Source organism: Zophobas morio, unplaced genomic scaffold (genome assembly GCF_036711695.1).
Source record: "Zophobas morio isolate AGI-343-1 ecotype UQ-CSIRO unplaced genomic scaffold, CSIRO_AGI_Zmor_V1 ptg000434l, whole genome shotgun sequence".
Taxonomy (NCBI): domain Eukaryota; kingdom Metazoa; phylum Arthropoda; class Insecta; order Coleoptera; family Tenebrionidae; genus Zophobas; species Zophobas morio.
The window spans coordinates 58,366-71,633 of NW_026972537.1; the positions used below are offsets into that span (position 1 = coordinate 58,366).

General features: G+C 29.0%; 1 long non-coding RNA gene across 1 annotated transcript; it reads right to left on the bottom strand.

Annotated features, from left to right (window-relative positions):
- Window positions 1–7,011: 7,011 nt before the first annotated feature.
- LOC135120880 (uncharacterized) lies at window positions 7,012–9,985 on the bottom strand. The gene is made up of 5 exons (XR_010278773.1): window positions 9,808–9,985; window positions 9,292–9,368; window positions 9,042–9,086; window positions 7,985–8,047; window positions 7,012–7,267 (listed from the first exon to the last, which is right to left on the bottom strand). It is a non-coding gene; the product is annotated as an uncharacterized LOC135120880 (long non-coding RNA).
- Window positions 9,986–13,268: the final 3,283 nt, after the last annotated feature.

The window sequence follows — 13,268 nt, forward strand, 5'->3', positions numbered from 1 at the left end:
AAGCGATCTTCGTTAAACATTCTCATTCCTTAAAAATTTAATTATAAAAATATAAAAAAGAAGCAAAAGAGCAATAACGGATCTTAAATTAATTGTAAAGTTATGTTGTAACTGTACTGAAAATAGAGTATTGTTAATTTTTAAAAAAGAAACTTTTAATAATAAACTATGAAAACATACTTTGGTGAATCGTTTATAAAAAACTGTTATACATTATAACATATTAAGTATTTTTGTAAAAAACCACCTTCAGGAATATTTTAACGGAATAATTTCAAATTACTGAAACAAAGTTAATTATGCTAGTGAGTAGTAATATTTAAAAACCTCTCGTACTCCTTATCCCTACAACACTTGATTAACGAATTAGGAGAATGAAAAAAGGTGGGTCACGATTAACTTTCTTAGTAACAATTTCATTATTACTTGCATAATTAAATCCCGTTAGTTCGCCTGAAGAAGCAAAAAAGCTTATGTTGCTTACGAAACGAATATTTAAAAATGGTTGAAAGTGATTCCTTGTTAATTTTATCTCAAGTATCTGTTTTGTATGTAAACTAAAAAATCTGCTAGATATAGTAAATCCTTGCCGAAAAACTAATAGGGATTCCTCAGTCCCATAAGATAAGAATGAGTAAAAATTTTTAAAACTTTTTTTGGCATAAAAAGAAACAAAAAAGTTTATATAGCAGAAATTTTCTTTTAGACTTGAAAAATTGCTAATAAAAAAATAACTAATTGCTGAATAAAAAGAGCCAATAAACTATCAAGAATGAATTAAACCTTTTAATTAGCTTTTTACCAATACTAAGAAAAAAATTTTTGAAATACTAAATAAAATTGCTCAGACAAATAACTTAAATAATTAATACTTAATATAACTGACAGAAATGTAGATTTTGTGTTTACTCATAACCTAAAATTTTATTAGTTTATTTGTTGAAAGTAAAAGGTTAAAAACGATATAAATCTGATTATTTTTTGATAATGAGTTACTTTTTCGGCTTGCAAGTTTTTATAAACATAGATTATAGTGTGCGTGTACATTTTTGTTAAACTAGCCACACAAACTAGTGATTATCTATAAATTGTTTAACTGTAAAGGAGCAAGTCATATTTAGTTTATATTATTTCTTTTTGCGGTTTCATGATTAATTGAAGAGGTGGATGTAAAGTTTATGTGAAATATAACTTCATTTATGAGATTTCTACTCTTATATGTTACAGTTACTGATGTAATTAGTATTATTAAAGGCGTTATTAAGTTATTAAAAGTAGTTTAAAGTTTTTTTGAAGATTATAATTGGCTAACTTCTAGGTATACTTAGGTTGCTTTAGCTTGGAAATTTATAATAGATATTTAAGCTAAAAAAGATAATCGTAAATTACCAAGATAAATTTAAAATTAAGATAAATAAGTAAAATATATTTTTATTTTATATATTTGCTGATCTCGTGGCTCATCATCACAACTAGTTAAGGAACTTTATCAACTGGTTTGCTCAGTTAGTTTATTAGCAAAAACTAACAAGTTAGCCGTTAGCAATGAGTTGAAATAAAGTTTCTATTAGCAGACGGCGCTCTAAGTGTAAAATTTTGTAAGTAAACATTTTTTCTTACTTCTTACGCATTATTTAGAAATTAATAGTGTTACACGTATAAGGTAATAACGAGGCTAGCGGGTAGCAGTGAAAACTAATTAAAAAACGGATGATGCTTTCTAGCATACCGTCTCATATTACATATTAATTACCGTCTCTCGCTTCACTATTTATTTATTAATGGAAGTCCCTGGTGCTCGATCAAGTTAAAAACTTCGAATACTCGAGTTCTCAATCAGGAGTGATCGCAGATGTATTACAAATAGCATTCAGGATGCAATTATTTATTTACATTGCAAAAATTAAAACTAAGCGCGTCACGTGGGAGACAATAACGTGCTCCGTCTCATGACTCGTAAGCTCGCTCACCTTTCTTTTGCTGTCTTGAGCGCCACTACATAGTCCACGTGAGGCGGCCAGGAAATTTTGTTGTCGATGATGATTCCCAAGTGGTCGTTTGAGAACAGCATACAATCATCACGCCATTAAAGGTTATGGACACCACAGGGACGCGTTTATTTGAAATTAATATAGCTTTGCTCTTCATCGCACTCATAGTAACCTTGCAAACACGGCATCAGACGGCAAGGGTGTCAAGATAGCGCCGTAGATGCTTACATATCAAAGCGATAAATTTCAAAGAGGGATATAAGGTCGTATTATCAGCGTAGAGGGCTATTCGTGCGTGTGGGTCGGACGGCGAAGGCCCGTCGCCCACGTAAATTGCAAATAAAAAGGGCGAGAGAAGGGATCCCTGAGAAGCCCCTGCTGTCGGAGATAGAAGCGAAGACCGGGTTTTTCCCACGCGCACGCTGTAGACGCGACCATTCAGATATAATTTTGGGCACATTATAAAGGCTAAGAGGGTTGGATAACGAGCGCAGTTTATGCAGCAGACCTTCATGCCAAAACCTGATCAAATGTCTTTTCAACGTCCAGGAAAAGAGCGCCTGTTGCCTTCTTATGGTTAACAGCACGAGTGCTCCATTCAGTTAAGCGTAGGAACTGCTGCAATCCAAACTGGAAACGACCCATTAGTTAGTGGTAGTTAGCTGTTATAAGTCAAATTTTTTATTGGGCAGCTAATACATATCGGCTTAAGTTCTGGAATAATCACACAACTTTTAAATTAACCACTTCAACTTTCTTTGAAAAGGTATTATAAATGGTATAATTACAACAAATTTGTTTGCGAAGTTTCGTTACCAAAATATCGTCTTTTAAGCATGCAGGAGTAATATTTTTCAAAATAACTATTCTCCTCTAAAATAGCGTAATCATAGTTAATACTTAATGGCTAAATAAGTTCATCTTTTTTTTTAATAATAGACTTAGTGAATGGTACAAACAAAAGCAAAATAAAGTTTCATGTGTGTCTATGTTTAACTTGATAATGTATAAATACAACTTTTTAATGCAATCATAGCATTATAAAGCATTTTGTAAGTTAATAAACTAGGTATAACTTCATTTGTTTCCTTAAAAATTTCATACCTTAATAATAGTTAAATTATTCTCAACTATTGTTGCTTTCTGTAAGCTTTCTTTTTAAAAGGTCAAAATCTTAACTAAAGAAAATTAATTAATTGCGATTTATATAAACTTTGTAGTTTTGTTTCAATAAATATTTGGTCTAAAAAACACAGCAACAACCAAAAAAAAACGGATTTCTTAATCAAGTTAGGAGAATAAGAATAAGTAAATAAGATCAGTAAATAATAATAATAATAATACTGAAATAATTTAAGTGATAATATATAAATATACTATAGTACGCTGTTTTATATATAACCCTTTTTCTTACAACTCTATCCTGACTTGCGGTTGTTCCATTTTTTAATTAACATATTTGACCATTTTCTAGCAAGGTTATGCGTAAGTTTTATAATTATTATAGGAATTTTATTGGAATAAATCTTTGTACAAATGCTTTAGATATATAATTAACAGCCATTATTTCTTTATTTTATTTTATACAGTAAAAAATTCATTATTATTAAATAAACAGGAAAGACACCAGTTCTTTTGGATTAAGGTGTTTTTAATACTCAGTTCTTTTTTTTTTTGAGTTTTATGTTGGGCGTTAGGTATACATATATATGCACAAATTAGATTTTTATTTTCATAGTCTTTTTCACTCTTTACCTTAAAAAATTGAAAAACTATTCTTTAAAACCAAAAATAATGCGCAATTCGTTTATTAAAAATAATAGAGCCATTCTTTCATAATAGATTCTTTGGGGCCGTCTTGCAAAGTTGTTTACCGTTTACGCAACTCCAAAAAATTTTCGCAAACAATCATTTTGTTTCTTAACTACTTAATGCTGGTTTCCGAAGTTTTTTCTTGTACAAAGACTGACATATCTAGTCTACTACTAAACTTCCATAGCGTTGTATGTAGGGGACACTTTCTTTATATGGTCCTAGTTAACCCCTCCTAGCGATTCTAATTTACAAGAATGACAATGGGAATTAACTCTATAAAAAATTATAAAATTATAAAAGCCTGAATTATCTCAGACTAAATAAAGTGAACCTGCAGGTTTAATAATGAAATTACTAAAAAATAAGGGTATTTATGGGTAATGCGTTTTGAATTTATCAGAACTTCTAAGTTTGGACAACCCCTTAATTTTAGGAATATAACGCTCTTGGAAACTATTTAATACATTAAAGTAAACAAAAGTAAAATCAAAGCTAATATATTAAGTTCTGTTAATTAACTTCTATTGTGTAATATGCTTGCCATTTATATAATTATCTGCCTTATCCTAAAAAATTGACTGCTTAAAAAGAACAATAAAATATTTAACAATAGTGTCTTTCTCAAGTCAATTGAATTAAGTCGGGCGTGGGCTAGGTTATTACTATCAGGTATATAGGATTTAGCATAAGTAAATATAGACTAAATAAAATGATATGTTAACTTTGTGTACTAAAGACAACAAATGTAATAAAAACCCAACAAAAAAGCCTAAGGAAGAAATTTTGACATTGTATCTATTAAAACTAACATTTGTTTAAAAATATTTTTATATAATAAAACTCAAACGTAACATAAAAAGTTATATTAAAAAGGAAAAAAAATGCTGGTTATAAAAATTGCTATCTAACTTAATTCTAAACTACTCCTAATTTAATAATTTTAAAATTAGTTCATATAATTAAAATAAGCTCAACATAGTAATATATTTAATTTAAAACAAAAGCAAAAAAATAAAAGTTTTATCATCCATTATAATGAATTAAAAGTTTCTATATATTTTTCTTTTTTTCTATTAAAAAATTCTTTGATGCCAATGTAACACCACCTTTATTCCAAACTCTGTCCAGCAATTCCATTTTTACTTCTTGTTCAACAGATCGATTGATATCGCTATCTTTAATTAAGACTAAAATTTTCTAATTTATTTCTCTTTTTCGTGAGTTTTCTATGTATAGCAATGCAGCCAAAGCATCAAAAACTCCTAATGTAACGATCCCTCTAGCCCAAGCTTTGTCCTGATCTTCACATGTTAAAGAATTCACTGAGGAATTATCTTTCATGTTTCAACATGTGGTTCACTAAACCTCATGCAAAACGTTTCAAATACAGATAAGTTGGTCTATTTACAATACTTTTGCGTGGGCAATATTTTATAATTTAAAATAATCCACAAATTATATACTCATGATTTCTCATTATTTTTCTTGATAAGCGCATATTAATATTAGCAATTACTAGTGAAAACTTAATGTGTGGCGAACCAACATAGATGAATATTACTAATTTATTGAACTAATAATATTTTAAACTACATTATGAAAAAGTGACGGTTAAGTATTGGCTTAATTTTTTTATTTTTTAACGTTTTCTGGCAAACGTGCTTTGTTTTTTTTGGACTGTTTACTTTGTTCGCTCTTTGTTTAAAATGAATATATAAATATATTTTACCACTGCTTCTATGCTACCAGGATAAATTTATTGATTCTAAATCTACAAATTTTTATGTGAGAATAATTTTTATTATAGTAACTTTTTATTGTTTTAATATTTTTCTCAGAGCTAATGAATTTTTGAATTTAAGTTGTTAATAATAAAGTTTCATTATTTTAAACTTTGTTTTGGAATATATATATTTTATCAAAGTTAAAGTTTACATATTTAGTTCAATATTACATCCGTCACAATTCACTACAGCTACTTCATTGATTATATTTGCTGTCCTTTAAGAAATATCTGATATGCAACCGGTTGGTATATAATTATGAGCTCTACCTTTTAATTTGAAAGTGCATACGCAATAAATTATAGCTTTTTACTCTTAAACAATCTTCTCATTTTGAATTTTAAATAGATTTAATTTTATCTTTAATAAAAACTTTACAAAATTTTGAACCTAATAAATTTATTTTGGATGTTATTTATATAAAATTTTATAAAAAAATAAAACTAATTTTTTTGTAGTTAATTTAATTGTTTTAATCAGGTTGCTAGCATAAAGTGCAAAGAAAAGCTCTTCGACAAAAAAAACTTAAAATAGATTGCTTGCAAGTTTACTTTATATTTATGTTGATTATGTACGCTGCAAGCTTTTAATTATTCATTATATGCAAAAGTAGCATACTTACTGCTTTTTTAAGGTAAATGCTTGGCTATGTATTTATGTATATAAAGAAATTTTCACTCACAAAACAAATTAATATTTTTTTTTTGAAGAAAAGATTGAATTACTCAAAGTAACTCTAAAAAGTAATAGAAGCTAACTTACTGCCATCTTAAAGTGAACTAATGAATATTAAGGTGACGATATTATAAATAAATTAAAAAATAAAAATTCCAAAAAAAAAATAAACTTTTTTTAATTATAGAAAAGCAAAAAAGTAGCCAACCCACTCCATAATTAAATATTTTTACTTTTTAACAAAAATTAGAAATTTTCCATTATAAGACGTGTATAATGATTTCTTTACAAGCAAAAAGTTTAAAATATTAAAGTGACTATTAAAAAAGCCATAGCAGCCTACTTACTGCTTTCATAGAGGTGTATACTTGAATTTATAGTGAAAAAAATTAAATATACCTAATATAATAATAATATAAACATTAAACTTTTACTGTAATATAATTTTTAACGTTATATATTTTAAATCAATAAAATTTCAACTTATATAAAAGCAAAACTAGACTATTACAGCATATATATATATTATTATTAGAAATAATGAAAAATTTTACTAGTTCAAATCTATGAAATAGATTTTTTTTTTAAGAAAAAAGTGAAAATTTCCAATTGGCTATAAATTAATCAAAGGGACCCACCCACCGCTCAAAAAATTATGTATTAACTTAATAAAAAAAATAGAGAAAATTTTCATATTTACAAATCTGCAAGTTAACAATATTTTCTTCTAGGGAAAATATTAAAATTTTCAAATTGACAAGAAAGCCGTAGCAGCCTACCCACTGCTTTTGATTCGTATAATATTCAGAAACGCGCTTCTGGCAATCAGTATACGATTGGTAGTCCGCCTGCACTTTAAAGCGATCGCCGTGCACCACAGAAGCGTATCGACAATCACACAAGAAGCGTTCGGCTGCCCCGGGCAAAAGTGAACAAAACTAATTTAATCTGTGAGTATTCGAAGCATCGAGTTGTTCTCCTAATATGCAACTGGATTGTATCCTTCGTAGAGAAGAAAAAAAATATTAATTTAGTCACTGAAGATTTAAGTTAAAATTTGAATTCATATGAAAGTTACTGGTGTTCAGCTTAATAATAAATTTAAAACATGTTTTAAGGAAGTTTTTGTCTTGCTAGAGGCAAAGTAAGCATTACCTAAAACAATTGTTTCTTAAAATTTAAAAACTTAAGTTTAAAACGACATAATATATAATACTTTATACTAATACAAAAACTTTTGTAAGAAAATGCCATAAAGACTAGCGAATCTATTAGATTGTATCTACTATTATAAACCCTAAACAAAACTTAGAAACGTTTAAAAAAACTAGAATTAAAGTAAAACAATTGCGGACATTAATGAACTACAAAACCTTGTGGATTTAATAGCTTGTGTTTTAATTACAATTGATTATTAAAGTAACTTTTTAGTGTAGCTAATATGCAAATTCCTGCAAGAGCAGAATGTATCTAAACTCTTCAATTGTATTTTTAGATTTTGCTTATTTATTAAAGAAAAACTTACGAGACCTAACCGCGACTAATTTCTAACTTAATTAATTTATTCAAGTAGCTGAAAGGAAGAAATTTGGATAACGCAAGCCACTTGTATACATATTCCGTCTAAATCTTTACTCTCGTTGTGCGTAAGACCGGAAATAAAAATATTATGGGATACAATCGCCTCTTTAATTTCTATATTGGCGCCGTCAAGCGTACCTCTAGTCAGAGCGTCGTTTAGCTGGAATTTCATGTGGCCTATGCCTGAAGTTTCAGTAACTTCTGTTGATTAGTTAATATTAAAAAAGGAAAAAAAGTTTATCTATGAAATTAGTTTACGTTCCCGTAATATTACGTTACAAATGGTAACTATAAAAAAATATTTGATCTTCATAAAAATAAAATTAGTATAATTATGTTAGTATATAGTTTAGCTTAAAAATTTATCTTCATATATATAAAGCAAGCACTTAAAAAGGATTAAGAGAAAAAAAATGAAAAAAAGCCCGGATGTAGAAATCTGCTCTGACAAATCCGTAAATTGAATAATTTTGTCGGTCAATGATACTCTATAGTTTTCGAAGAACACAACTTTAATGAATTTAAAACTACGGGATGAGCATTCACAGTTTTCCCCACGCAATTAAGTTTTATAATATACTAGGTCACGTGGTAGCCAGAAGCGGCTTTCTCACCAAAAACAATTGCTCGCTGCGCGTAGTTTTTGTAGAGGTTATCCATAAATTCATTATAAATAGTGATTACGTGGAGAACATTCCGTAATTGGCGCTTGTATTTGTGAATTGTTTAACTGCACGTCAAGTATGAAAACTAACGTCAGTGCCTGATTTAATGAGTGATAGTTATAATAATAACAAACTTTACTGAAAAATAATTTATAAATATAACGTTAATTAACAATAAAAATATTTTTAAATTTTATAATAATAATAACAATAATAAATAACTTTTTATTTTTATTAATAATAAAGAAAAATGCTAAACGTTACTAAAAAATAGATAAATACCATTAAATATAATGATGCTTAGAAAAAAATATATTTACCTTTGTGGATAATAATAAAAACTTTATATTTTAAATTATAAAATTTATTAAAAAAAAGTAAAATACTTTAATATGTAACTATAAAGTAATAAACAATAATATAAAATAATATATAATACTTCCATAAGGAATAATAAGTTAAAGAATTATAATTTCAAGTATAATATAAAAAACATAATAAAATATATATATAAAATAAAAAAAACTAACAAATCCCGTCTCTTCATGAACTTCTCGAACAGCACAACCAAACGGCTTCTCATATAAAAAAAATTATATAAAAGCAAAGTTGAAATATATACTACTTCTATAGATAACATGAAAAACTATTTTAAATGAAAGTGGAATAGATGATATACATATAAGCCTTTAATATATAATTTTTTATAATAAAATTTTCAAAAAACTGATGAAAGGTTTATATAAACATGAATCAAAAATCAGTAGGAATGAAGCAGACCTTTGTTCAATTTTCCTTGCGGAAAACTCCACGCGGAGCGCAAGGTCCAACCCTTTACTAAAACGCACTTGTCCAGCCTGATATTATAATTAATAATAAAGTTCAATGAAAAGTTTACGCAATAAATATCTATTTTTTCAAAAAAAATTTCAGAATGTAAAAAAATATAATACATAAGATTTTAATATAAATAGACATATTATAAATGGAAATTTAAATAAGAACGAAAGGAAATAAAAATGTTTAAAAATATCTCATAAAAAAATTAAGGGATATTAATAGCGTTTAAAAAGTTCATCTAATTAATATTTTGCTTGATTAAAAAAATGATAAAACAAAAAATTAATAGTACTACAGATGTTAAATAATATATACGTATAAACAAACACCAATTGTTTTTAAAATGAAAAAAAAGCACATAAATATAGGATTAAGCTTAGGAACATTATAAAAAAGATCCAGTGCTAAATAGAGAGCGGCACGGTAATATATATAGTACTAGTACCTAGTACCTACCATAGCATAGAGGAAATACACTAGTATCCAGGAATCCAACACCGAAGAACAGTGCAGGTTCCATAGACACAGCTAAGATCGTTCCAGACTAGCATAAGGTACTAGTACATAGAAGCGCCTAGCTCACAGATGCAGATCGAGTCGAGTAAAGAACCCTAGTCAAACACCTGTGCTAGTGTCTACACTATGACACGACGCAGCCGGCTACTGCCACCGCGCGCTCTGGACAGAGCATAGGTCTAGATAACATCACTCATCACTTAGCTCTTGCTTTAGCGGCGTTCGTCTTTGCTACTAACCGTCAACTATAGCAGTGTGCCAAGTAAATTAGCTATTTTCAACTCAGCTTTGTTTATTGGTTAGTATGCATGAGTTTGAATAGATCTTCATTCACTACGCCTAAGGAGGAATAGCTGCAGCAGGCAACGCTAGTACTCAACGGAAGCCTTATGAGTCAAGTTAATTAGCCTGAATCATAACACAATCCAAGTCATCCGTTAGCTACAAACTTCTCGTATCGTAAGACAACCTTACGCTAGCTAAAATTTGCGTCCACGAATACAGATAAGATATAACCTGCTACAAAACTTAGACCTACAACGAAGTTTTTGTCATTTTTAAGAGCATGTCTTTCGACAAGTGCGTCTCTAACTTGTCATAAGTTGGTTAGCTATGGCAACCTGAGGCTCTCCTCGGTAACGTGTTGCTAATAACTCAGAGCTTCAGTTAGGAAGGTACCATAATCACGATCCTAGGTTGGTAAATAGTTATTTAAACAAGTCCAAGCTTAAAATCGTAAGCTAGCCATGTGAAACCTGAGTTTAATATAGGATTCGACTCAGCAGAGGGCTTGAAGGATAGTCGTTTGATAACACCATCGGATAGTAGAGGGTGACATGACCCGACCGAAGATAAGTTTATATCTTCACGTTATTCCACCCAAGGATGACAATCTTCCGAGCGCCCTAGATCGAAACCATCGGGAACCCTCGAGAACTAACATTCGAGTAGGGAACGTATTTGAATATATAGGACCAATCTTTTTTGGCCACTTATACTAACAGGCGCCTGGGAACCTTAGTTGCTAGTTCTTACTAGCCTGCAGAGTGTACAACAGGGAAGGACAGCCAAGAAGAAAGCCGCCAGTCAAACCAAGCACTAAAAGAGTGACCACCACCGCTGAGATTTAACCCAAAGAACCTATCTTTAAATCAATGGCGGAATGATAGCCTAGATCGCGATGGCCGCATGGGCCATGAAGGTTTATTCGCACGTTCCGCACAAAATGACCGCACAGGACGTGCGAAAAAACGAGCAGATTTCTCTGCTCTTATACGTGATTTTGAAGACCTTGAGAATGTCAAAAATAGCTCTTCAAATTAAAAATAGTGTTTCTACCTATGAAAATGAGTTTGACAAAATTTAATTAGTTAAGTTTAGGTATAAGCACTAATAATAATAAATTTGATGAAATTATTGTTATATTAATTTATTTATTTTATTTTATTTTATTTAATTATTTATTTTAATTTAGTTTAATTTTTTCAAGTATATTAAAATTTATTCGATTTATTTATTTATTTACTTAGTAAATTATATTTAATTTTATTAATTTGGTTTTTACATTTAGGTACTAGCATCGAAGCTAAGAGTCTTGCATAATTTATTTAGTAATAAAATTAGATTGATTATTTGTATTAACTTCAGTTTTATTATATAAGAATTTTTTTTTCTATGATTTAGTTTTATTTATATTCATTTATAATGTAAAATTATTTGATAACTAGATCTAATTTAACTTAATTATTAACTCGATTTTATTTTCAAAGTTTATTATGAGAGATCATGGTGTGTTATGTTAATTTTATTGTAAAAGCTCAGTAACTTTAAACAGGCTTGGTCACCTTTGGTTAATTTATAAAGCTTATGCTAATATTTAATTAAATATGACTGTTTAATTGTAATTAATTTAAATTTGTTTATTATTTAATTTAGAGTAATAAACTCTAATAGGATTAAATGAAAGCTGAACCTATTTAGGTTTAAGTTATAAAGTCGACCCTAGTGTGTAAACATTAAATAAGTTTAGTTAACGATTAAATAGGTAGGATGTTAACCCTAATGTGTTCTCTAAGGTTGCAAGGGAGATAGCACTTGTCTGAGAACTTTATTAGACTTTTAGGTTTAACTAGCTTTAATAGCTAATCTTTAGACATATGTGCCCTATAATAATTTAAGGGTTAAATATTGTAACATTCATATATTAACTCATAGCGTCATTTAGAAGGCCTTATAGTCACGCTGCATTTGTTTGTTTGATAAAAACAATATCAAGTATAAAATTGTACACTAGTCTTAACTTGCCAAGAGTCAACTAGTCATATAGCATGATGAATTATCATTTATAGCCTCGTTGCAGAGGGTAGATTGACATGATAACTAAGAATCAAAAGAATTAACCAACGGTCCAAGCCAAGGAGGATAGACATAGCCCAATAAGTAGCCAAATTTTGTAGTCGCCAATGTGTTTAGGTTCTTAAATGACAGAGGTCTTACTTTCTACAGTTAAGGTTGCATGTGTACATCCTGCGCAAAAGTCAAGTTAAAGGTAAAAAGATATAATGCACGCACAGGACAGAGACAAGCAACGATAAAAGATAAAAAGTATCTTTTATAAAAATTGTATAAAATATAACCAATCTGTTAGATGTAGTTATCAATGCAGAAAGATAAAATAGATTACATCTTAATGAACTTAAGTCAAAGATCACTTTACAGACCTTCCTTATTCTTCCTAAATTAGCACTAGATTACTACAACTCAGTAGCAGAGTCTAGATATGAAGGTTTATCAATTAAATCTATCAAGACTAAATTAACTAACTAACAGTCTAGACATGTTAACTAGTTAAATGTTCTACCAAAGTAGAACGAAAAAACAATAAGAGTTTAAAACTTTCTCTTTTCTATATCTAGCGATCCCAGCTTAGGCTATGCCTCTGGGACGATGTCAAAGACATCGCCTGTCGACTCAGTTTACTGAGCGTACCGACAGGTCCTGCTAGTAAACAAAAAGAGATAATTTTAAACTCTTATTGTTTTTTCGTTCTACTTTGGTAGAACATTTAACTAGTTAACATGTCTAGACTGTTAGTTAGTTAATTTAGTCTTGATAGATTTAATTGATAAACCTTCATATCTAGACTCTGCTACTGAGTTGTAGTAATCTAGTGCTAATTTAGGAAGAATAAGGAAGGTCTGTAAAGTGATCTTTGACTTAAGTTCATTAAGATGTAATCTATTTTATCTTTCTGCATTGATAACTACATCTAACAGATTGGTTATATTTTATACAATTTTTATAAAAGATACTTTTTATCTTTTATCGTTGCTTGTCTCTGTCCTGTGCGTGCATTATATCTTTTTACCTTTAACTTGACTTTTGCGCAGGATGTACACATG